The sequence below is a fragment of the Geotrypetes seraphini genome, chromosome 4 (assembly GCF_902459505.1).
Source record: "Geotrypetes seraphini chromosome 4, aGeoSer1.1, whole genome shotgun sequence".
Taxonomy (NCBI): domain Eukaryota; kingdom Metazoa; phylum Chordata; class Amphibia; order Gymnophiona; family Dermophiidae; genus Geotrypetes; species Geotrypetes seraphini.
Window position 1 is genome coordinate 208,028,921 of NC_047087.1, and position 26,196 is coordinate 208,055,116.

General features: G+C 42.8%; 1 protein-coding gene across 4 annotated transcripts in view; it reads right to left on the reverse strand.

Moving 5' to 3' along the window:
• Window positions 1–26,196, reverse strand: part of GRID1 (glutamate ionotropic receptor delta type subunit 1) — a 1,864,061-nt gene that overhangs the window by 1,785,411 nt on the left and 52,454 nt on the right. The window lies entirely within an intron of this gene.

Below are 26,196 nucleotides of genomic sequence, written 5' to 3' on the forward strand. Positions count from 1 at the left end.
AGCATAATTTGTTCCAGAAGTATGCTCCTAAACCAAACTGCTCGTACATCAAAGCGAGTTTCCCCATAGGAAGTAAGGGAAACTCGCTTAGATCCGTTCCACCTCGTCCCCCCCCCCCCCCCCCGAGGCTACCGGCGCTGCTCCGTTCACCCCCCTTGACGCCACCGATGCTGCTCCATACCCCCCTCCCGCAATCCAGCATCCCCCTGCTCACGTCGCCCCCCTTCCCCCGCGATTCTACATCCCCTCCGAGCACGAAATCCCTTACCCCGATTGGACACCAGCACCAGCACCAACGCATAGGACATGCCGGTGCCCGAAGATCCTCCCTCTTCTGGGCTGGGCGGTGCGTCAAAGGAGATCCTCCCTGTTGCCTTTGCTGGGCTGGACTGGGCTTTGAGCATTTGCGCATGCTCAAAGCCTTCTGATCTCGCTCTCTCCGAGATTCTCAGATTCAGAATCTCGGAGAGAGCGAGATCAGAACAAGCAACAGGGAGGATCTCCTTTGACGCACCACCCAGCCCAGAAGGAGGATCTTCTGGCACCGGCACCGGCACCGGCATGTCCTATGCGTTGGTGCTAGTGCCGGTGCCCAATCGGGGTAAGGGATTTTGTTTCGGTACTCGGGGGGGGGGGGGGATGCCGGATCGCAGGGGATGGCGCTCGTAAATCGAGTCAAACTCGGTTTCCAAGGCGCCGATTTTGCGAATGTTTTGCTCGTCTTGCAAAACACTCGCAAACTGGTGCACTCGTAAACCGAGGTTCGACTGTATACGTATGCATCACCTGCCCCCTCCAACACAAGCTTTCCAGTTTGTGAGGAGTAAGGACCTAGGAAGGTCTTGCATGCATACATGATTCAAAGATGCTGTATTTATTTTGATTTCAGTGCCATTGCCACTTGCAAAAATCCCTAAAGCCAGCACCCATGGTCCATGGTCTTTACCTGCTGCTGTCCCTCAGTAAGCTACTCCACCAGTTTTTTTCAAATCCAATCCTAAAAAGAACTCTGAAAACTCATCCCTCCTTTTATAAAGCTTTGTGGCAATGGCCCCAAATCTCTTTAAATCCCTATGGGTTTTGGGGCAAGTTACCATAGTGGCACACACTAGCTTCGTAAAAAAGGCCCTTGGTGAGGAGGCAAATTTGAAGATCAATTTCAGCTTTGATAAGCACTTAGTAATGCATGTGGGGAATGTCTACGGCCCTATGTACTAAAGCAGTGTGTGACTCTGTTTACTGTAGTTGTTGCTATCCAGGAAATAAATCTTAACGTCACTGTGCAGGGTTACCAGATTTTCCATCTGGAAAATCCGGACCCCCTAGACCCGCCCCCCAGGCCTACCCAGGCCCATCCATCCCTGCGCCGTCACGCCCCATCACGTCCCCCGATCCCGCCCCACTTCCAATCCCACCCCCCGCTGCCTGCTCTTGTTGAGTGCGGATGCCCTCCTGCCTGAAGGAAAGAATTTCAAAACCTGGACAAAATGCCGGGTTTTGAAAAGCCGTCCGGACCCCTAAACATGTCCTCAAAAGGAGGACATGTCCGGGGAAATCCGGACATCTGCTAACCCTATCACTGTGCATACATAGTTTGGCAAAAAATAAAATCAATCAGCCCAAATTTGTAATGGTAGTCATAAGGGCTGATATTTGCTGAGTACAGTGGTACCTCGGTTTACGAGTGCACTGGTTTGCGAGTGTTTTGCAAGACGAGCAAAACATTTGCAAAATCGGTGCTCAGAAACAGAGCATGGCTCGATTTACGAGCGCCCCATCGCAATCCAGCACCCCCCTCTGACGCGATCCGGCACTCCCCGACGCGATTTGGCACCCCCCACCACAATCAGGCAACCCCCCCCCGCTGCGATTGGGCACCCCCCGCCGCTTCTTACCCTTATCTGGGCACTGGCATGTCCTGTGCTTGGTGCCGGTGCCCAAAGATCGGCCTCCTCTTCTGCTGGGCCTTGTGCATCTGCGCATGCTCAAGGCCTGCTCAGATGCTCAAGGCCAAATTGCAGGGGGAGGGGGTTCCGGATCAATGGCGGTTCTCGTGGGGGGGGGGGAACTCAAAGCGAGTTTCCATTATTTTCTATGGGGAAACTCGCTTTGATAAACGAGCAGTTTGGATTTCGAGCATGCTCCTGGAATGGATTATGCTCATAATCCAAGGTACCACTGTATGTATATGCTTATGATAGCTCGGAATGACATCATACTATGGCCTGAATAATTATTGGCATAATGGTACCACCATCTTATTTTTGACTAGCTCTGCCTCTCCCCCTTTCAGTAGTTTCCATACCTGCCCTTTTAATTTATGGACTGTTTTCACAGAATATCATAGGCCTGGATTCTCTATACGGCATAAATATTGATGGCTGCCTAAAAGTGGCCACCAATCGCATATCAATCATGTGACTGTGCCATAGAGTGAATCCAACCAGGTAAGATAGGAACCGAAAATGTAGGCTAGGGTTTTCCAGGCCTACATTTTTGGTGCCTATCTTTGTCCTGAATTTCGCTTACATAGGCACTTTACAGTGTGTAGTGCCACTTCCGGTGTTAGCCACACCCATAGTGGAGTTAAATGCTGTAAAGTACCTTCTCTTCAACTGCCAACTCCAAAATCTGTCCCTTCCGCCTTGCTGCACCATATGCTTAGAAAAAGCTGCCCGAATCCCTACGGCAGGGCGGCCCAATTCCGGTCCTCGAGATCTACTAGCAAGCCAGGTTTTTATGATATCCACAATGAACATGCATGAGAGAGATTTGCAAACCAGGAAGGCAGTGCAGGAAAATCTCTCTCATGCATATTCATTGTGGATATCCTGAAAACCTGGCCTGCCAGTAGATCTCAAGGATCGGAATTGGGCAGCCCTGTCCTACAGCATGCTCCGTCTCGGGCAGTGCTCAAGACTCATTTAAAAGTATCCCCTCGTCCAGTCGAGACATTAAATTAGCAGCCTATGCCGACGATGTCCTTCTCTTTCTCAGAGATCCTCTTGTCTCCTTGCCCCATCTTATTAACACTGTTTCTCAATACTCTCAACTCTCTGGATACTCTGTTAATTGGGAGAAATCAGAGATCTTTCCTCTCAATGACCATATCTCCTCCTCAGATCTGGCTCAATTTCCTTTTTCATGGTCACAGGGAGCTGTGAAATATTTAGGGGTCCTAATTCATAAAGATCCAGTACATGCCCAGGATTTGAACATATCCAAAATCAAAAATTTAGTTTCAAATACTACAACTCGTTGGTCCCCACTTTATTTGTCATGGTGGGGTAGAATAGCCGCCATTAAAATGACTTTAGCCCCGCAAATTAATTACACCCTTTCCATGCTTCCCCTCCTATGCCAGAAAAAATTATTTCATTGGCTCAATATGAAAATCTCTGAATTTATTTGGAACAAGAAAAAACCCCGTATTGCTCTTGCCAAGCTGAAGGCCTCTAAGATTAATGGCGGATTAAATTTACCAGATTTTTATTATTATTATATCGCATCTTTAGCCAAAAATTGAGCTTATTGGATCGTTAATTCTAATCCTCAGGATCAACCAGCATGGTTTGAAATGGAACGCTTTTTATGTGCACCACTGTGCGTTTCCTGCTTCCTTACGGTGTCAGTACCTAGACACTTGAGAAAGTATTCCTTGTTGAGTGCAACGCAGCATGCTTTTCATCTTCTAGATGCAACAGCTGAATCTCTGTTAGTGAAAGCCCGCTCATGTCCCTTTGGAATAACCCTAAAATTCAAAATAAAGGTAGATCCCTCTCATGGAAAAAGTGGCAACGGGCGGGAGTCGAGTTTGCTCATCAATTGATCTCCTCCACCTCAATCGTTCCTTTTGATATTTTTTGTTCTGCATATTCACTTCCATCCTCTATACATTCCCAATGGCTCATGCTTACTGGAATACTGTCTAAGGTACATATGCGCCATGACTTTATGACCTCTATCCACACTGTTCACCACTGGTCTACTCTGGCCTTAATGAAGGGTAGAGCGATATCTCTTTTTTATAGTATTCTAAGGGATCACTCTTTCACCTTTTCACCTCAATCAATGAACCAATGGGACTCGATTCTGCAGACTATGCTTTCTGATATAGATTGGGAACTTTTCTGGTCCTCCACAAACCGTCCTCTCCTATCTTCCAGAGTCTCGCAATCAATGTTCTTCGTTATGTGGAATGCAGTATGGACCCCATATCGCATGTGGAAAGCGAAGCTAAAACAAGACTCCACCTGCTGGAACTGTTTGAAAGAGTCTGGAACTCTTGATCACATGCTTTTTCATTGCACTATAGTCCACCCCTTCTGGATTCGTATTTGGGACACTATAAAATCTATTACTAAGTGTTCAGAAGAGATTTCCATGGACATTGTAATTCTTCGTTCTCAACACCCTTGTTTTACACAAACAAACTGCCCACCTAAACTCATTGATGCCATGTTTGTAACAGCTCTTATGCATATTCTGAAAAATTGGAAATCATCCTCGCTACTTGACTACACCTTTTGGTGGAACTCTGAGCATGTATCACAAATTTGAATCTTATGCATATGAGAAAAACATGATTTCTCGACTCTCCACAAACATGGTGCAAAATAAATCACCTTGGTCATTCTTAGATTCATATGTTCATTCTAATCAGTAGACACTTCTGCCTCTCTATCTATCTATCTCTCTCTTTCTTTTTCTCCCTCTTTCTTTCCCTCTCTCTTATTTCACTCTCCCTGCTTTTCTGCCTTTCATATATCTTCTATTAGCAGTTACACATACCCTAGATTCTTTTTATTAATCTGGTTGTAAGTAAATGATTATAGATATGGACTTTTTCTATACCATTGTGTCTTATTCAGATTTTGTGTGTTTGAACTGCTTTCTGTAAATTTCTTATAATATTCAATAAAAACTATTGAACTAAAAAAAAAAAAAAAGTGCACCTCTTTTTAAGAGTGCTTTTGACATTTCTCACCTTGGGTTCTGCATCCCCAACCCTATGTCATGTCTGTCTGTCCAACTTAGACTGTAAGCTCTTCTAAGCAGGGACTGTCTATAAATGTCAAAATGTACAGCACTGTGTACACCTTTCAGCACTATATAAGTGATAAGTAGGAGAAAGAGTAGTAGGTACCTTAACTGCTGGGTTTTTTTTTTAATTTTAAACAACATTTCTCAATTAACAAGCGCCTGTAGAGCGCCTAAACTTAGGCACCATTTCTAGAATTTCACCCATAATGAATATGAATGAGATACTTTTGCATATGCTTGGTCTCTATTGCAGAATCAGAAAATAATATTAAATATTGAACTAAGGCCAGTACTGGGCAGACTTGCACGGTCTGTATATGGCCGTTTGGGGGAGGATGGGCTGGAGAGGGCTTCAATGGCTGGGAGGGTTTAGATGGGATGGAGTAGGTATTGACGGAGATTTTGGCAGTTGGAACCCAAGCACAGTACCGGGTAGAGCTTTGGATTCTTGCCCAGAAATAGCTAAGAAGAAAAAATTAAAAAATAATTTAAACTGAATCAGGTTGGGCAGACTGGATGGACCATTCGGGTCTTTATCTGCCGTCATCTACTATGTTACTATGTATATGTCCTGAATATCGCTATACCTGAATCCCAATGACTTTTGCTATTGCCTTGAATAGCGCTGGCCAAAAACTACCGCCTGCTCAAGAGGAGGCGGTAGTGGCTAGCGCGTCCGGCGGTTTAGCGCGCGCTATTACATGCTTTAAACCGCTAGCGTGCCTTTGTAAAAGGAGCCCTAGGTTTATTTTCTGCGTTCTTTCACTTGTGCACGTATCATAGGACTTCCTCATAATGTGAACTTGATGCTTAGTTATGGGGGGGGAATGTCTTTATTTTAAGTATTTTCTTGTACATTTCTTATGATGTAGTTAAGATAATTATTAATAAAAATAAAATCACATAAGTAACACAGAAAACTAAACAAAATGATATTTTATGGCCTGTACATCTTTACAAAAGGGAAAGACAGAAGATGGCTGTTGCTATGGTAGTAGCTTCTAGTGGCCAACAGGTGGCAGCTCAGTGTACAATGTCTTGCCATCCTTTAGGGCAGCGAGGGTTCATCGAGTTACCCAGACATACCAGCAAGGAAGAGGAAGAAGCAAAAACACACAAAGAACAGGCAAAGATGTGTACGCTTAAAGTTCATTATAAAGATACGCTTGTCACAAAATGCCAGTTCATATTGCAAAGCCTGTTGTGTGTATTGGATGTGTTCCCACTCAATACTGTTTACTGCTTAAGCAGGTCTATTCTGATCACAGGATTCTCCAAAGTAGCAATAAAATGTGCTCATTAAAAAAGCAACACAAACCATAGAGAAAATGGGTGTATAAAAAGCCAAGAGTAGAAGGAATGCAATGCATATAAGATATGTTCAAGGTATGCATGTAAGCAATACTTCATTGTACAATAGCAAATGTGTATATAATTCCAAAAAATTATTTTACAATTAAGCATATAAGCAGCTCTTTGGTCTGGAAAGTGACACTGAGGTCATTACACAGTGGCATGCATTAGCTGACAACTTAATGGGACGCACAGCGCTGTGAAATATACCATATTAAACACAATTAATTGACAGCTATTGTTCTCTCCGGGAACAATCACCTTTGGTCATACTCGGAACCATTATACCCATGCAAAACGGTCATAAAATATTGTGTCAAGCTTGCAATTTTGCTATGTTGTTGAGAAAAGAGTCTTAGCTTTTTTATTTCTCATGCAAGCGGCATTCTCCTGTGCTTAAAAGAAAAAAAAAAAAAAAAATCTGAATACTGCTATCAACAGATGTTCCCGGAATAATGAGGAAAACAAAAAGATCTTTAAATATCGTAATCCAGCCAGGTGCAAAGAAGAAAAACATACATTCTGCTGAGAAAAAAAAAAAAAAAAAAAAAGAGAGCAATGTTGAAAGTGGTTTAATTGACCATAAACAATTCCTGGTGAGCTAAAATCGCCTGTTCGGGACTGAATGCTAATTTTCAGCGGCACTTAACCAATTAGTGCAGCTGAAAATAGTCAGTTAACCCCCAAACAGGGGGTGTGGATAGGGAGTCAGCACGTAGCCGGTTACCTGCTGATATTCAGCACTAGTCAGTCAGTCCTATCTTTGGCCCTCTTTTACTAAGCTGCAGTAGAGGTTTCTACCGCGGCTCAGAGTGCTAAATGCTCCGATGCTCATAGCAATTCTATGAGCACTGGAGAAGCAAAGACATCCCAGCTGAGCAGTGGGGAACCTTAGAGGGCACTGTTGTGAACTTCACATAAAGCAGGGGTCTCAAAGTCCCTCCTTGTGAGCCGCAATCCAGTCGGGTTTTCAGGATTTCCCCAATGAACATGCATGAGATCTATGTGCATGCACTGCTTTCAATGCATATTCATTGGGGAAATCCTGAAAACCCAACTGGATTGTGGCCCTCAAGGAGGGACTTTGAGATCCCTGACATAAAGGATCCCAGGTACAGAATGACATGGTGGCAGTTACCCGCGGGTAGCTGCAGGTAACCCGCTGAAATGGTAGGGGGAAAAAGTGCACACTGCAGGCACGGGGACAAGGCTATCCACCGCCCCGTGGAGCGGTGAATGGCCTTGTCCCCGTAGTTAAGGGAGGGAAGGCGCGCGGTCACCGATCGTGCGTGGCCCCCTCCCTACCTCCGGTCAAATCTATCTCCCTCCCTCCCCCTTACCGTGGCGGCGCTTTAGAAAAGAAACTGAAGCTAGAGAAGCCTGCCTGTGCCGCCCTGCAGTCGCGTGTGTGTGGGCGGAAGCTTGTCCTCTGAAGCAACTTCCAGTTGCGTCAGAGAAGAAGCTTCTGCCCACACACACGCGACTGCAGGGCGGCACAGGCAGGCTTCGCCGGCTTCAGTCTCTTTTCTAAAGCACTGCCAAGGTAAGGGGGAGGGAGATAGATTTGGCCAGAGGTAGGGAAGGGGCCGCGCACGCGATCGGTGACCACATGCCTTCCCTCCCTTAAATTTCTTTACGCCGCGAAGGTAAGGGGGAGGGAGGGAGATTCTCGGGTTGCTGAAGGGTGGATGCTGTGGGGACGGGGCGGTGAAGAGGATGGCGGGTTCGGGGATGGGGCAGTGAAGGGTACGGCAGGGATGAGGCGGTGAAGGGGACGGTGGTCCGGTGATGGGGCTGTGACGGGGACAGATTTTTTCCCCCATGTCATTCTCTAGTCCTAGGTACACATCTCACTATAACTCCCTTAAATTGTATAGTGAGCCCTCCAAAACATACCCAAAAGCTACTGTTCCCAACTGTATACCACCTCTAGACTCCTTATGCCTGATGGTATCATCTATATGTCAGTACAGTAGGGTTTTGGTGGGATCACACTTTCTACTAGATTAGGGTGGGATATGTGCTTGGGTCCCCTTCTCTGCAGTCCACTGTACTAACCACCAGGCTACGCCAGACACCTACTTGCTGCTCTACTAGGACTGGCCATTACATCTTCTGTCATACAGACAGGTATGTACTGTTTTATTCAGATCTTTGTGGAGTGGGAGGGTATCAGTGACCACTGGGTATGTGTGGTGAGGGGGGTTATGCCTTAATGCCTCCAGTGGTCATCTGGTTAGTTTGAGCACTTTTTTTGGCACTTGAAATTTAGATGAACTATTGATAAATGGTATAGAAAACCGTCTAGAACATAAGTTTCGAAAATGGCAATTAGGGCATTTTGGAGAATAAAACATCCATGTGCCACTTTATGCCGTTTTTGGACGTGTTTAGGTTTTTTTGAAAATAGGCCCAATTGTCTCATTTGTTTATTGAACTCAGCTTGTCTTTGGATTCCTGCATGTGGAATGGGAAACATTTCTGAGAAAGCTACCCTGGAAATTCTGGATTTCTATTTTTCTAATTCAAAATCCTAAATTTGGCTTCCAGAATCTCCCTACTGCACCTTTTTATGTCATTAGCACCATCCACAAGATGCTTCCCAGTACACATTTAAGAATTAATTAGTTATTACAGATATACAGCGATCAAACATTTGGATTTGCCCTGATGGATACACAAGAATAAATGGAGCAGCTATTGGTGATGCACCAAGAGGTTTTGGCTGTTGACGCTTCAATATTTTTGATTTATCCCTATAAATGTGTTAATTTATTTTGACAATAATCATTATATCTTCTATAATAATTCTATAATAATTGTTATACCTTCTATAACCCAATCCTCATAACACACCAATCCAGTCAGGTATTCAGCATACTCATAATGAATATGAATGAGGTTAATTTCCATGCACTGCCTCCATCGTATGCAGATCTCTCTCACATATTCATTGTGGATATGCTGAAAAAGTGACTGGCTGAGTATATCCTGAGGACTGGGTTCAGAACCCCTGCACTAGGCAGTTGGGAGCTTTTCTGGACAACAGATGTTAGATGGTGGTGTGTGGGGAATTTGATGTATAGGAGTAAGATTTGAACTATTTTGAATGAGTAGTCTTTGGCTGGGTAATGCTTTTGGTTTATAAATGTTTCCTAATTTGAATTAGTTGGTGGGGGGGGTTGTCTCACTGGGGCTCTTTTACTGAACTGCAATAGGCAGCTAATGTGGGGGTTTACCATGTGGTAGACAGTAGCGTATGGTCTCTTAAAAAAGTAGCTGCTACACTGAAGATCTCTCATTGGTGTTCTAATGCAGGAATAGGTGGGATCTAGGCATGACATGGGTGGGAGGAGTTATGTCCAGCTGTGACAGCTATCTCACAGCTTGGTACATGCTTCCTATCACAACTGCCAATAATGCAGTTTAAAACTTATTGCTACCTCAAAAAGAAGTAGTAAATGCTGCTGTGCAGTCCAAGAGCACAGCCCACTATAAATGGAGGTGCCCCAGCACTCCTCCTCACTTATAGGATGACCTCTCTTGGTAGTACCAAGAGACTATTGCTAGGTGGTAGATGTCATTTTGGAGTAGTACTGACCTGGGTGGTAGAGGAGGAGTATTACTGTGACATGAAACCATTGGTTACCAATGTAGACCCCCCTCCCCCCCAGTGTGAGTTCTGGTGTGGGGGTGAGGGTGGAGAGATTTACTGGCAGGGGTGTGGGTGGCTGATTTAGCCAGCTAAATATTTTAAATATAGGACTGTTTGTGTTTATGAATTAGGATTCAGCATAGTTCATGTGTGAAGTTCACTAGTTAACAGGAGCAGGGAAGAACCTCAATATTTTTTTTTTTTTTAAACATCTCTTCACGCCATATCACTGAGATTTAAGGACTGTGATGCCTTAACCATCTGACCCTTAATCACATGAAACTAAATAATGAATGAAATAGCTGTGGATCAGAGACTTGAAGATTCAGAAGAAAGTAATTCTGACAAAGCATCCAACATAAGTGGCTCCCAAACTTGTCCTGGGGATTCCCCAGCTACTCATGAGAGATATTTCCATGCACTGACTCCACTGCGTACAAATCTCTCTCATGAATATTTGTTGTGGATATCCTGAAAATTTGACTGCCTGAGGAGCCCCCAGGACATATTTTAGTAATTTGGGAATCACTAACTTAGATCTTTCCTTCCTGCTCTTGTTTTCTTTATTTGTGAGACCCAAGAACAGAGGAGGATGAGAGACCATAGACTCTCTCAATATGGACTATACAGTATACTGTATATAGGAAAAAAAAAATCTAAGGTAGTTCAGCCAGAACAATAAATCTGAATTTTGTAAATCTAATAACTTTATTTCCCCAGTAACTTCCCTGCAACTTTAGGTCATCAGCTCAACTAGAAGCAACTTCAACTAAAGCTATGAAGCCATGAAACTTCATTAGCAATGATGAATTCCTCACACAGTTTTAGCCTGTCCAAACCCAAGGACTCACTGAGGATCCCATGATAGTTTTCCCTGTACCTGACTCTTGTGTAATGTACAGCGCTACCTCACTTAGGAAGCTGTACGCACTGCTATCAATGCAGAGAACAGAAATTAGGCTTGGGAATCATGACTGGGTCTACCGTATGGCAATGCCATAACAGATTCATCGGGTCTATCAGCAATGATGTATTTTTAACATTCAATAAAAATTTTAGAAAACAAACTTGCTAATGTAGAATCAGATCCGACTATGAGGGACATTTTCAAAACATACGTCTAAGTCTGATTTGGACGTATAGCACTGGACATCCAAAGACGGCAGTAAGAAAATGCCCATTATCGAAAGGCAAACCACTATACGTCTAGAACTTTTTTTAATCCTCTATATGGATGCCCAGACCATTTGAATGTCTATCTTTTAGGTTTAAACATTTTTATTGATAATAATAAAAAGTAGACTATATAAATCTTTATTAATTTTCAATTCAAGAACAGTGCATATAAAGTAGACAATATAAATACGATCATCCATACAATGGTAAAAGCTACATAAAGAGAATTTTAACTGGCCAATTATTAAAGTATCATCATCAGTTTTTCAAACAAAGTGAATAATATGTCATAACTATCCCCAATCCCAAATACAAAGAAGAATTCGAGCACAACCAGCTCGGGGCCCTGAGAAACAAGGTCACAACCTCTTACCACCACCCCGCCTACCGTTCCCTGATTGTCTTCAATAAAAAAAAAAAAACAACCATGTTATTGTTAACACTGAAGCAACAAAAACAATAAACTCAAGCACTGCCAATCATAAGAACATAAGAATTGCCACTGATGGGTCAGACCAGTGGTCCATCATGCCCAGCAGTCCGCTCACGCGGAAGCCCTCTGGTCAAAGACCAGCACCCTAACCAAAACTAGCCTTAACAGCACACGTTCTTGTTCAGCAGGAACTTGTCTAACTTTGTCTTGAATCCCTGGAGGGTGTTTTCCCCTATAACAGCCTCTGAAAGAGCGTTCCAGTTTTCTACCACTGTCTGGGTGAAGAAGAACTTCCTTACATTTGTACAGAATCTATCCCCTTTCAACTTTAGAGAGTGCCCTCTCGTTTTCCCTACCTTGGAGAGGGTGAACAACCTGTCCTTATCTACTAAGTCTATCCCCTTCAGTACCTTGACTGTTTCGATCATGTCCCCAGAAAAACAACAAGATCCAAGCCATCAAAGTTTGTACATAACAAGCTCAAACATCCCTCCAACCCCCCTGGGAGGACATCTATCTTTATACCACATTTAAAAAAAAAAAAAATTTGTCCAAGTCTCAAACGGCCAGAACAAGATCATTTTGACATGGAAGGGGGCTAGTCCTATAATGGACTGGCCACCCAGATATGGCAACAGAGCAGTGGGTCACCTTAAAGGGCACTGCTATGAACTTCATATAAAGGGTGCCAGATAAACATCTCACCAGAACTCCCTTATAGGTTATGGTGAGTCCCCTAAAACACCCCCAAAGCCTACTATACCCACTTGTCTACAACCCCAATAGCCCTTATGTCTGCAGGTGGCACCTATATGGCAGTAGAGTAGGGTTTGGAGTTTTTTTGGTGGGCTCACATTTTCCACCATAAATGTAGTGGTTAGAGTGGCTTATGGGACTTGCTACTCCTCTCTATGGTTGACTAGCCCACCCACCAGGCAATTTAAGACACCTGTGTGCAGATCTACTAGGCTTTCCTATACCAGGTACTGGAGACAGGTATGTACGTTTGTATTGAGATCATTGTGGGTATGAGGGAGTCAGTGAACACCGGGGAAGTACAGGGGTGTCTTATCTTGATGCATGCAATGGTCGTCTGGCCAGTTTGGGCACCTTTGTGGAACTTAGACCCTTCAAGAAAAGGTCTAGTTCTAAACATATAAGTTTTGTCCAGGATGTCTTGAAAAATGTGTGATTATCACTACAAGACATCCATGTCTAACCCACCCTTGAGACCACCCAAAGCCTACCCATAACATGCCTCCACTATGCCCATCCCGTGCTCTGAACGTACAGATCCTGGAACACCTTGATAGACATACAGAAAGACAGTATTGATATCGGCACTTGGACGTCCTGGCGATCAGGGTGTCCAAGTGCTGATTTAATAATGTTTTTTTAACATCTATGGGTCCTTTTACAAAGGCACACTAGGGCCTTAATGCGCGGAAAAGCGTGCACTAGCCGCTACCGCCTGCTTTTGAGCAGGCGGTAGATTTTCAGTTAGTGTGCGCTAATCTGGTGCGTGCGGTAAAAATGTTAGCGCACCTTTGTAAAAGGAGCACTATGTTTTTTGATTACGGGCCCCTATAAATTTAAATGATGCACTTATGTAGAAATGTGGCCTGCTTATCTAAAAAAAGAGGATTTTATCCACAGTACATCAACAGTACATGATCTAGGTCTAGAATGTTTTTCTTATTAACATTACTGACAAAACCAATACACATTAGCAAGATAAATGTGCTAATTTGAAAGGATGATCCTTCTGTTCTTTTAAAAACATTTCATAACAAATCAGTTTATTATCATTGTTAAGCAAAATCTTGCACACCAGGAGGGAAAAATAAAATGCATAAACATAACGGCTTAAATATAAGACAATGAGTTAGGGGTATTAGAAGTCAGCCTTACAAATTCAAATTGCAGGTTGCAATTCCGGCACTTCGTTCCCTACTCTTGGTCCACAGTAAAGAACCACAAATTGTTCTTAAATGTATTTAAATGGATGTTAAGGAGGTCAGTAACCAATGCACAGAAGGAAATGAAGGCCTACAAGCAGAAAAGTTTTTGCCAGGTCAAGATCAGTGCTGCAGGTTAGAGACTGACACGGTTGGCCGCAGTGGACCGCGGTTTGCCCGCAGCTATGGAGACGCTAAAACCTGAGTTGCTGCAGGCATGGGGAACAAAACTTTTCACCGCCCACACGAATGGTGACAAGCCTCGTCCCCGCAATTGAAAGCACCCTTCATTGCTCACCGTGCCGTCAATGGCCCTTCTAAGTCAAACAGATGGAATGTTAAACAAAGAGAAGACAAAACCAATGAAAAGAGAAGGATGTGGCATTTTCAATAAGATGTTTAAGTCCGACTTTGGACGTTTTGAGAAAAACATCTAAAAATCGGCTGCAGAAAATGGATATTTTTGAACCTGCAAAACATCTATCTTTCTTTTTAAATAGCCCAGCTAGACATTTTTGTCATTTATATTTTTAATGGACTGGCCACACTGACATGCCAGCAAGTCAGTGGGGCACCCTAGAGAGCACCGCTGTGAACTTCACATTAAGGGTGCCAGGTACACATCTCACCATAACCCCTGTATATTATATGGTAAGCTCTCCAAAACGCCCCCAAAACCTACTGTACCTACCTAGCTGTCTAGAACATAAGAACATAAGCAATGCCTCTGCTGGGTCAGACCTGAGGTCCATCGTGCCCAGCAGTCCGCTCACACGGCGGCCCAACAGGTCCAGGACCTGTGCAGTAATCCTCTATCTATACCCCTCTATCTCCTTTTCCAGCAGGAAATTGTCCAATCCTTTCTTGAACCCCAGTACCATACTCTGCCCTTTTACGCTCTCCAGGTGTCCACTACACATTGGGTAAAGAAGAACTTCCTAGCATTCGTTTTGAATCTGTCCCCTTTCAATTTTTCTGAATGCCCTCTTGTTCTTTTATTATTCGATAGTTTGAAGAATCTGTCCCTCTCTATGCCCTTCATGATCTTGTAAGTCTCTATCATATCCCCTCTAAGTCTCCTCTTCTCCAGGGAAAAGAGACCCAGTTTCTCCAATCTCTCAGCGTATGAAAGGTTTTCCATCCCCAATAGCCCTTATCCCAACAGGTGTCACATATATGGCACTACAGTGGATTTTTGGTGGCTTTTGTTAGGCTCACACTTTCAAGTCTATTAGTTAGGGTGGCATATAAGACTGGGGGCCCCTTCTTTGCAGTCCACTGCACTCCCCACCAGTTTATTCTCCTAGGACTAGCTAGTATCTGCAGCTGTCATAAAGATAGATATGTACTGTTTCATGCAGAACTTTGGAGGGTATGAGTGGATCAGTGACCACTAGGAGAGTGTGGGTGAGGGGCATATTTTCATCCCTCCAGTGATCTTCTGGTCAGTTTGGGTACCATTTTGGCTCTTATCCAGTTTAAAAACAGGTCTAGCCCAAAACATCCAAATTATGCCCTGGGTATTTTATAAAATGTTTATCACTGTAAAATGTCCAAGTGCTTATCCCAGCCACCCAAAACAAGCCTCTAATGTGCCCCCTTAAGATTTAGATGTACTGGAGACAAAATGACATCTAAAAAGTCAATTTCGAAAATGCCCACTTGGACGATTTGACTAGTATGATGTCCAAGTGCCGGTTTATGCCGTCTTTTGGACATCTATCTTTTTTTTAAAATAAGCCCCGTAGGCAAATGGGAGATAAATTTAAAGGAAACAGATAAAATAATTGTTAGATAAATTTAACCAGGCAGGAAAGGCTGCTGCCCAGCTAAAGTGGGGCAATCTGCTGCTACTCAGTGGCACTTAATTGGATAGTGTTATTCAATATCAGCACTTATCTACTATACTGAATCGGGCAATTCATTGGGTGGTCAAGGGGAGGAGTTGGCACTTAACTGGTTATGTTAGCTGGCCATAAATAGCAGCTTTATCTTTGGTCAGTTTAACTTACCCAGTAAACATCTTGGTCCTTCAACATCCTGCTTCAGACATATCTCAACATTTTGTACTATCTTAACCTTCCCATAATGACACTCATCTATCCCCCCAAACTGTGCAGGATACCTCCTTTAAGGTACACTCCCAACTACAGTGGAACCTCAGTTTGCGAGTGTTTTGAAAGACGAGCAAAACATTCAGCAAACTTTTGTCTCACAAACCAAGCACCGCCCCGATAAACGAGCACTTACAGCTGCAGGAAGAGCCGCTTCAGGGGGATTCCTCTTCCGTCCGCCGGCCAGTCTTCCACGCCGGGTACCTTCCGCATGTTGGAGAGCCTCTGTCTGAGTCCACGCAGCCGAGTGCCGTCCCACCTGCACGTTATGTATGATCAAGCACGTCAATCATCGACGTGCGTGATCATACGCAACGTGCGGGTGGGACAGCACTCGGCTGCGTGGGCTCTCATAGGCTCTCCAACATGAGGAAGGCACCCTGCCTGGAAGGCTGACCGGTGGATGGAAAGGGAATCCCCCTGAAGCGGCGCTGTGTGTGCTCAGGGGTTCTCCAGCGGCTGGCGGACAGAAGAGGCATCCCCCCAAAGTGGCACTGCTAGGGCTCAGGGATTCTCCAGTGGCTGGCGGACGGAGGAGGCGTTTCCTTGAGACAGCGCTGCAGGACATGGCACCCGACAGGTACACACCCCTGGGCCACCCCTCGCCACTTCCTCAGCACCTTTTGGGTTGTGGAATGAATTGTCAGCATTGCAATTATGGCCTATGGGGAAAGTTGCTTTGATATACGATTACTTTGGATTACGAGCATGCTTCTGGAACGAATTATGCTCGTAAACCAAGGTACCACTGTATATGCTTGCAGATTTTGATCTCTTTCAGGAAACACTCCATTTACCACTACCCTTTAAAAGTGAGAGAAAGATTTGGAGATAAAGACCTGGAAAGATGCACAGCACTGGGCAGAGAAATAGAATTAGAACATACACATGAAGTATTTTTGAACATGAGGGCAGACAGGTACAATAATCAGGCTGGTAAAATCTTCCCATTTGTATTTAGCAAAACTCATCAGATGTGCAGGCTTACAATCTTATTCACTGCAGTAAATTTCCTGAGCTCCCACTGACTTTAAACAGAAGCTTTGCAGGTTTACTTGAAACTAGCATGTAAATTTCTCTGAGGCACAGAAAACAGATTGATCACTTACAGAGCAAAACTAGATTTTACATCCCAATGATAGAAAAATGCAAACGAACCCTTATTTAGTGAGCCAGCGGTTTGGAAAGTCTGTCAATATGATAGATGCAAAAAAAAAAAAATCACATTCAGGAAGACGACAAATACAGAAACAACAGCACAAGCTAAGGACTTTTAACGCATGTTATATGCCAAACGGTCAAAAGAGATAAGAGCCCCCCATGACAGACAGTGTACACCAGGGCTGCTCAAGTCCGGTCCTCGAGATCTACTGGCAGGTCAGGTTTTCTGGATATCCACAATGAATGAGAGAGATTTGCCTGCACTGCCTTCTTGATATGCAAATCTCTCTCATGCATGCATGTTCATTGTGGATATCCAGAAAACCTCCTGCCAGCAGATCTCGAGGACTGGACTTGGGCAGCCCTTGTGTACACCAATACTTACCAAACGTTAGCAAATACCCTTCATGTTTTTGTTATATCTGTTTAAGTATAGTAGTTACTTAAATTCATTGTTCAATGTTTTATGGCAGGGCTACTCAATTCCAGTCCTCAAAGTCCACAGGTAGGCCAGGTTTTCAAGATGAATGTGTGAGTCAGTCCTCGCAGCATTTTGGCTGGTGGAAAGATCCTGGATTGGATGTCTTGTTTCTGAAAGCTGCCATTATGGGCTCCTTTTACAAAGGTGCGCTAGCGTTTTTAGCGCACGCAGGATATTACTGCGCATTACGCGGCTAGAACTAACACCAGCTCAATTCCGCGAGTTAATGCCCTAACACAGCTTAGTAAAAGGAGCCCTATATATAGCATAATGCATTACAAGAATGCTAAAATGAAGTAAAGCCTTGACTAGTTGCAATTTCTGAAGACGCCTATTGGCGAAACATGGACCTGTGTCGGGCTTGATTGATCTGGGAAATCGTGCTGCTTATTGGTGTGGAGGAACCCCAAGAAACAACTGGACGCATGGAAAGTGAATTGAGAGTTTGCATAGTAATGAAGATTTAAAAGATTGTCTGGTTCCAGATATACCCTTTCAAACGGGTGATATATGTGGACTTTGTAGAAATTTTAAATGATTTGTGTAGACTGGAGGGCTCCAGATGCATTTTGTATGTACGAGGTGTGATGTTTGTTATCTATTGACATAATTAAATATTTAAATATATGGTAAGATGATTCAATAAAATGTTTTAGTATTTTACACTAATAGCTTTTCTGTATGTTCAAATGAATATGTATGAGAGAGATTTATTTATTTAAAAAAATTTATATTCCGCTTATAGCATGCACTACCTCCTTGGAATGAAAATCTCTCTCAAGAATACAGTCAAACCTCGGTTTGCGAGTGTTTTGCAAGACGAGCAAAACACTCAGCAAACTTTTGACTCACAAACCGAGTGTTGACTCGATTTGCGAGCACACACCCCCTCCCCTGATAACCGGCATCGCTCCCCCCCGCTTGCAAAGGCCCCCTCGCTCCAACTGCCCCCCCGCACGAACCGCCCCCCCCCCCCCGAACAACTTAAACTTACGACCCCCCCCCGTCTAGCGCAGGCACAGATCGTGTGCCTAGAAGATCTTCCGGCGTCCGTTTCTGCCTGCCTGCCTTGAGCATGCATCTGCGCATGCTCAAGGACTTCTAATTCTCCCTCTCGCCGAAAATCTCGGTGATTTTCTCTGTAAAAGCTTGGAATCAACGATTTCTCTATGCAATTTGATGTAATTTTGGGGGAGGAGCCATCAAGCTAAAAACCGTGAATAATCGAAACTGTGAATGCTGAAACCGCGAATACGGAGGGAGAAGTGTATGTTTGGAGTTGGCCAGTTTTGGCCTTAAACGATATTCATCGTTGTTGCGACATATATTATATGTATTTTGATTTTATAGGTAAGTATGTAATTTGTTATAGTGTGTCCTTGAAATAATTTGTACGATAAATGTAAATGTTTTATTTTGTATGTTATTATGTAATTTGCCCTGGATAAGGGCGGGTGAGAAATAAACAAACAAAATAACGCTCAGAATTTAGGAACTTTTAGTTGGACTGAGAACTTTTTGGCACCTCCTCGTGCTGTGTCATAGACCCTTGGCTACAGTCAGCTGTCCTCTAAAGCCTCTTTGTTGTATAACAAATACGTATTTGTGTAGAACTTCTGAATTGCCCTCACCTTTCTCTCTTATAATTCCACGTTTAATCTTCCTCCTTTCTCCGACATACTTAAAAACATCTTGCAACCTCACTTTACCCCTAATTCTTCTTATTCCTTGATTCAACTTTCATCATTCACATCTTTTGCTTTGCCTAGGATTCAAGAGAAGCTTGTATTAAGGTGTCCTTCTGTCAGGAGTGTGCGATGTAGACGTCAATTAATTTCCATGTTTCTTTTCTTTGCGATGTTTACCCCAAATTGTAAGGATAGAAATGGGATATCTGAGTTTTCAGAGAAAACTGAAAACCTTCTTGCTTAACAAATTCTACTCTGCTTGTTATTCTAGTGTATTTTTTATAAGATCTTTGTGTGTGTATGTATACTGTATGTATATATATATATATATATATATATATATATATATATATAGTATATCATGTGTCACACACATACATATATATATATGTTTATTGATTTAGATATGTTTCAAGTTTCTTTATTTTTGATAACCGTTTATCAAAATAAGTATCTAAACGGTTTACAATATAATGGAGTTTTTCACATGGGCACTCTTGTGGTAAATCGCTTTGAACCTAAACAGAATTTAGTGTGTTTGAGAAATTGCAGATTTGATTAGATTACGGGCCCCTTCTATCAAACTGCGCAGTGAGCCACCCTGAATGGCCCGTGCTGCTCCCAATGCTCATAGAGTTCCTATGAGCGTCGGGAGCAGCGCAGGCCATTCAGTGCGGCTCTCTGCACTAAAAACTGCTAACAAAGTTTGATAGAAGAGGCCCTAAGTCTTATTTCCATTCTTCTGATCACCTTTTTCATCTTTACCAGATGTTGTATTTTCTTTCCAGGATCCTTTGCAGTTTTGAATAGTACTGTAGATTGATTGTTTGCTTTTTCGCCACATTTGGGCTTCCTTTTGCTTCTTACAGTACTTGTATTTAATTTATCTCAGAGAGATTTGTTGGCATATTTATAGCGTCATTTAGTTCCACCGAGTTCTTCCACCTTACTCCCATCTTCCCACATCTTCCTCAAGATACTTGCACTTTCCATCAAAATCAGTATATTTGAAATACAGGATCCTGAGCTTTGTGTGACCTCTCCTCCTTCTCTGTCATGCTTCCTGACCCAGCAAGTGAGCTATGAGATGCTTGATATGAAATGAAGCACCGAAGATAACCAGATTTATGTGAGAGTGTTAGAACTAAACCTATTTATAAATGGTAGGATAGGTGCCCTTGGAAATGGGCCTTCTTGTTTGTCCTTATTGCCTGATGAAAATTATCTTAGACTAGAACTGAAAACACCAGATCTGATACTAAAATTATTTGTGTTATAAATTACTGCTAGAGGAGAACTATACTGTATACTGTAGTATATTCATAGTATGAGTGAGCTGTTCAAAGGCTGTGGTAAAATTGAACAAGATAATTCCTTAGTTGTCCTTCAGGTCAATATTCAAAATGCAGCAGTCAGCATTTTTTTTAAAGCTAAATACACCACTTAAATATATTGTATATAATCAAAACCATTAAACAATTAGTTAAATGAACTGAATATACATGGACAGCCATGACTGCTGCTGGTTCTTCAGAGAGCTGGCAATATTCAGTGGCTGAATAATGCGGACTGAATGTAGGCTTGAAAAGAACAATCTTATTCCCTCTGCTATCCAGATAGTACAAGTCTAAGAATTTTCAGCACAGTTATACAGATACAGCAGATTAAAACTGATGGAGAAGGCATTTATCTCTACAACTATTGCTGATCTATGGATAAAGGTTTTTGAAAAGTGGTTTGCTTATATATATATATGAAGCTAAGCATAAAAGCTGACTGAGAATTGGATTTCAACCTACTCAAGCTGAGAACCTGAAAGTAGGAAGTAAAGATCTACAATTACTTAAACATTAGTTACAATGCAGTGAAGACAATAGACATGGTCCCAAGAGATGGAAAAGTCCAAGCTATTGCTCACTGCTGACATCTGCTGGGCACACCTAGCATATACATGTCAGGTTTCTAAAAGAACCACAAATATGGCTTCTGGTCAATGACTGTCACTTGTGAACCTGCCGGTGCTGGGTTTTGCAACTGGCTCCCGACCAGGGCTCAGCAAACACCGTCCATAACGTGCCTTCAAAGGAAGTTGAAGGTCCTGCTGGTTCTTAATTGTATAAAGAAAACAAATGTCAGGAACAATAAAGCGTTTCAAAAGACCTTGAGTCCAACTTTATTTCTCCGGTAGCAAAACAGCTACAGTTTAGTCTTTGCACTCAAACAAACATAAAACTTGGGCTTACAAAAATACCGCCCACACCTTGCTTGCAGGTAAGTCCAAAATGCTTCAATTGTAGCCTTGCCCTGTCAGTCTCACAGTCAAAAAGGGCAAAATACGGCTACCAGAACACCCAGCCTTTATACTGGTTATTCCCAATGGTTTTTAAACACTGTTGGCATGTGCTGCCTAGGCCTGGTCTTTAACAGGCCTTTCCCAGCCAACTTAACAAACAGCTGGTGGGGGAGGGGAGTAGTTGAATCCACTTATTTAAATCTTGCCAAAAATTGGTCCCACAATCCCACCCTGAGGATCTTACGTGGATTCTCCCCACTACTACCCCTTTCACCCGGACAGTCACAAAGTCACATCCAAACAGAGAAAAAGTCAAAATGTTCAAGAAAAAAAACACTTTCTTCCCTGACTCAGGCAATAAGGCACACCTGCAGCCGTGAACCTAGCACTGCTCACGCTGCTTGCACTGGCCTTGTGCTTCCAGACAGCCCCAAAAGAAAACCAAATTCAAAAGCAGACAAAAACAGCAAAGAAATCCAACTTAGCTTTGATCCATGTAGCTTTCTTCTGGTTCCAGGGAAGTATCCATGTATGGTGTCCTGGCTGGCTGGCTGGTTTGCCTCAGGGACAGTGGTAACATCTGCCATCTCAATGTCCTGATACTGTGATAATTCAGTAGCCCAGTCCCTCGAGCCTCCTTCCTGGGCTGACCCAGGGCAGACTGAATTGTTTCTCCTTAGCTGAGCCTCTAAAGCCCTGAGCTGGACACGCCCTAACCTATAAGGGGGAGGGCCAACCTGTTGCTTCTGCTGAGCTTTCTGATTAGCCTTAATTGGGCCCAGCAGTTGTGCCTTAGCTGAGCTGTGAGCTTGCCTCTTAGGCTGTTCTTTTTTGTAAGGCACCTCCTGCTGCTCCAGGCTGTTCTCACCCTCATCTTCCCCTTCCCAGGGTTCTGTAACCTGGTGGTTCAATGGGAACTCAGACCCTATCTGTTTGTCTGAGCTTAGCCTATCACTCTGGTTAGCCCTTTTTAGAGTAAGGCTTGGATTTGGAGGAGATTGACCTGGCACAACCCTAGTCTTAAGGCTGGGGTTGTGACACACTACAAAGGTTGAATTGGGCTGTTCTAGCTGACTTAGTGATAGCAGATAAAAGCCAAATGGCCCATCCAGTCTGCACATGATGTGTCTCCTCTTTTGATAAATATTCACTGGCTCCCTGTCTATCTAAGATAAGAGTACAGTTTAAATGTGCTTCTATGGTTTTTAAAATCATACATGGACTATTTACATCTTTGATTCCTCTATCTTTGAATAACCAGAGATCTTCTGATTCAAGAAACTCTCAGAAATTTAAACTGTCCTTTCCATCAAAAGAATAGAGTTTGAATCACACATTAAAAATGGGTCAATTAGGAGTGCTGCCACACCTCAGCTGTTGCTTTGAGTGGTGTTCTGAGAATCCTATAACGAGTGAAGTTGGATTCAGCGCTATTGCATATGTTTGTCACTATTTGGTGATTTTGCGTTTTATCTCTTGCCATATATTGTGTGGGGAAGAGAAATGAAAGCATTTGCTTTTTTTTTACTTTTTTCCTAGTTTTAGAACTGCGATTACAAACCTCTGTGCTATTTACATGGAATGTAGCTCCCTGTCTGTGCTTCTGCTAACTTTGAGTTAGTGTTCCTGCATAGTATAAAGAGTGAATCTAATTTTGTTCCATAAATTTATGGAAATGAGAACACAACAGGAATCACTAGGATGATATATAAAGAAAGTGACATACCATATCCTAAATGTTTTTATGAGTCTATTCTGTGGTTCTGTAAGCAAAGCACATGTAAATATTTATAATTGCTACCATATATTTGAGGATAAGTATATATTCTTAGAAATATAAAATTACCTTCAATGCAAGAAAAACGGTTGCTATTTTTCAAGCAAATTCCTATGAAAATGAATGTCTTGAAACTCCTACTACAAATAAACATGGAACGTTAACATCAACAATCTTTTTCACAATCTGTTAGGGAATGACACCTTACTAGATGTAACCTTTTATACCCAGAGAACTCAACCCAGAAACTAGGGGCACCGCCAGCAGTTGGAATTTCAGGATATCCTCCACAAAATGCATGAGATAAGTTTGCATTCAATGGAGGTAGCACAGGTTAATATACATATTCATTGTGGATATCCTGAAAGCAAGACGAAACAAGGGAAACTGCAGACACAGGTACAAGACAAACCAAAGTACCCAACACGGTCCGTGTTTCGTTGCGAATCAGCTCACAAACAGACTGATTTCGACACTGTACAGGCTATAGTTTGATTGCGGTTCCATTTGATCTTTTTTCAACCTGGGATCCCTGATGAAGGCATGTTAACGAAACACGGACCGTGTCGGGTCCTCTGGTTTGTCTTAAGATGTTGTTTTAAACCGCACCTATGTGATATAATAAATTTAGCCTGCATCATTGTGCGTGTGTCTGCAGTTTCCCTTGTTTTGTCTTGGTATCTTTCACTATAGACCTTGTTGGGTTTTCTTCGTTTTGGATATCCTGAAAGACCAGCTGGGTGTTTCCTAAGGATTAAGTTAAAGTCTTCCTAGGTAAGAGTTTATGTCCAATAGGATGAATGGCCTAAGACATGTCAAGCTATTAGAAGAAAGGTTTCTTCATTACTCAGGATGACACTTATATGATGAACACAGTATTATATTCTGAGGACATTCTTCATAGAAAGGTGTTTATTAATTGGATAAGTTTAGGGACAAATTCATCAAGGAGCACTAACCGATTTAGTGCACGCTAAAGCAGATAGTGCATGTTAAATCGGTTCTCACCCTGTGATGAATTTCCCCCTTAGTGTGCTAGCTGTGGTGATGGAGAAGACTTCTATAAATCCCATGGACAGCTAGAATCACCAACAAAGATGTTCTTGATCATATAAACTCAGAATTGTCCCTGGAAGGTAAGATTACCAGACAGAAACTGACCTTTTTTTGGACATGCGATGAGGTCGAATTCACTAGAAAAGGAGGTACTACTCAGACTGCTCTGTGGTAAAAGGAAACAGGGGAGACCAAAGGCCTGTTGGCTGGATACCATCAAAAATGACACAGGAATGAACAGCAAGCAATTGAAAGAAGCCATAGAAAACATGGAAGCATGGCATGGACTGGCCTACAGAGTATCCACGGGTTGGACACAGTAGTAGTAGTAGTGTGATAGCAAATGATTGTGTGTGAAACGGGCTGCTGCAACAAATCACTAATAATAAAACCCTAAGCACGCATGCGCACTCCTACCTCCGTGATCCGTAGCTCCATGGCAGAGTAGGTAGAGAGGTAGTAGCGGCGCATGCGCGGGTGGCAGTTTTCAGCACGTTTAGCGGTTTTCAGCGCTTTCCTACTACACTTCCTACAGCTGAGCCAGCAGCATTTTTTGTGCGCTGGTTGCCCTTTGCATTCTAAACAAACAAAAAAAAAGTAAATGGGAGAAGGGCCATGATAAAAAGATAGACAGAAATAAAGACATACACACAGAAAGACAGGTAGGTGGGAGAAGGGGACACGAGAAACAGTCAGCGTCCAAGGAGAGAGACAGCAGACAGATAGTGGCCAAGGAGAGAGAGAGAGAGAGACAGAAAAAAAAAAAAAAGACAGACAGAGGCCAAGGAGAGAGATAGAAATAAAGAAAGACAGACAGACAGCGGCCAAGGAGAGAGAGAGAGACAGACAGACAAATAGCGGCCAAGGAGAGAGAAAAAAAGACAGATAGACCGAAAGCAGCCAAGGAGAAAGACAGAAATAAAGAAATACAGACAGACAGCGGCCGAGAGAGAGAGAGACACACACACACAGAAAAAAAGACAGTCAGACAGATAGCGGCCAAGGAGAGAAACAGAAATAAAGAAAGACAGACAGACAGCGGCCAAGGAGAGAGAGAGAGAGACAGAAAAAAAACACAGACAGACAGATAGCGGCCAAGGAGAGAGACAGAAAGAAAGACAGACAGACACATCTATTCTAGCACCCGTTAATGTAACAGGCTTAAATACTAGTAAAATAGATTTATCATTTTTAATATGAACGATGGAACATAAAATACAATCTTCTCAAATGCTCTCTCTTCAACGTTTACTGCCAAATCATTGTATCCATATGATTACAAAAGTAAGTTTTCAAGAGGGTGCCTTACAGGCAAAGTATGCATGCATGTACATTATAACCCTCACAAACCCAGCTGTACTTTATCATTGAATACTAGTTTCTTTTGCAGTTGAAAGTACTGTATACATGTATTACTGCTTGTTTTTCAAAAACTATAAGAACACACACTAACAGCATGTCTATGTTGCATGTGCATATTTGCAAAAGAACACACACATGTAGTTCCAAATGTACCTCATAGAAGCCCCCTAAAATGCCTCTTTTCTGATTTAAAAGAGATGTATATCAAACCTTAGGGATCCAAGAAGGCTTTTTACTAAAGTATGTTGTCTGCCACAGGACCATGTTAAATAACATGCACAAAAATTAGTAAAAATCCCCTTTGAGGTCCCTAAAGTATGACACTTAGCTGTCTCTGGGCTGCACATTAAAATGTAGGATCATTAACTTTAATGTTTTGTCAATAGGAGGCTTAATGGGTTCTACATAATTGTGCAGTATTTTCAATCCATTTTTTTGAAAAAAAGAAAAGATAGAACCCAAAAGTCAAATAAAATTGAGTAAACCTCATAATCCCCCTCCTTTACAAAGCCGCACTAGTGTTTTTAGCACTGGCCGCGGTGATAATAACTGACGTTTTCCCTGCATGAGCAGCATTATGAACTTGCTGCCCACGCCGGTGTCACCTCTCTCGGAGGTCACTTCCAGGCCTCAAACCTAGGAAGTG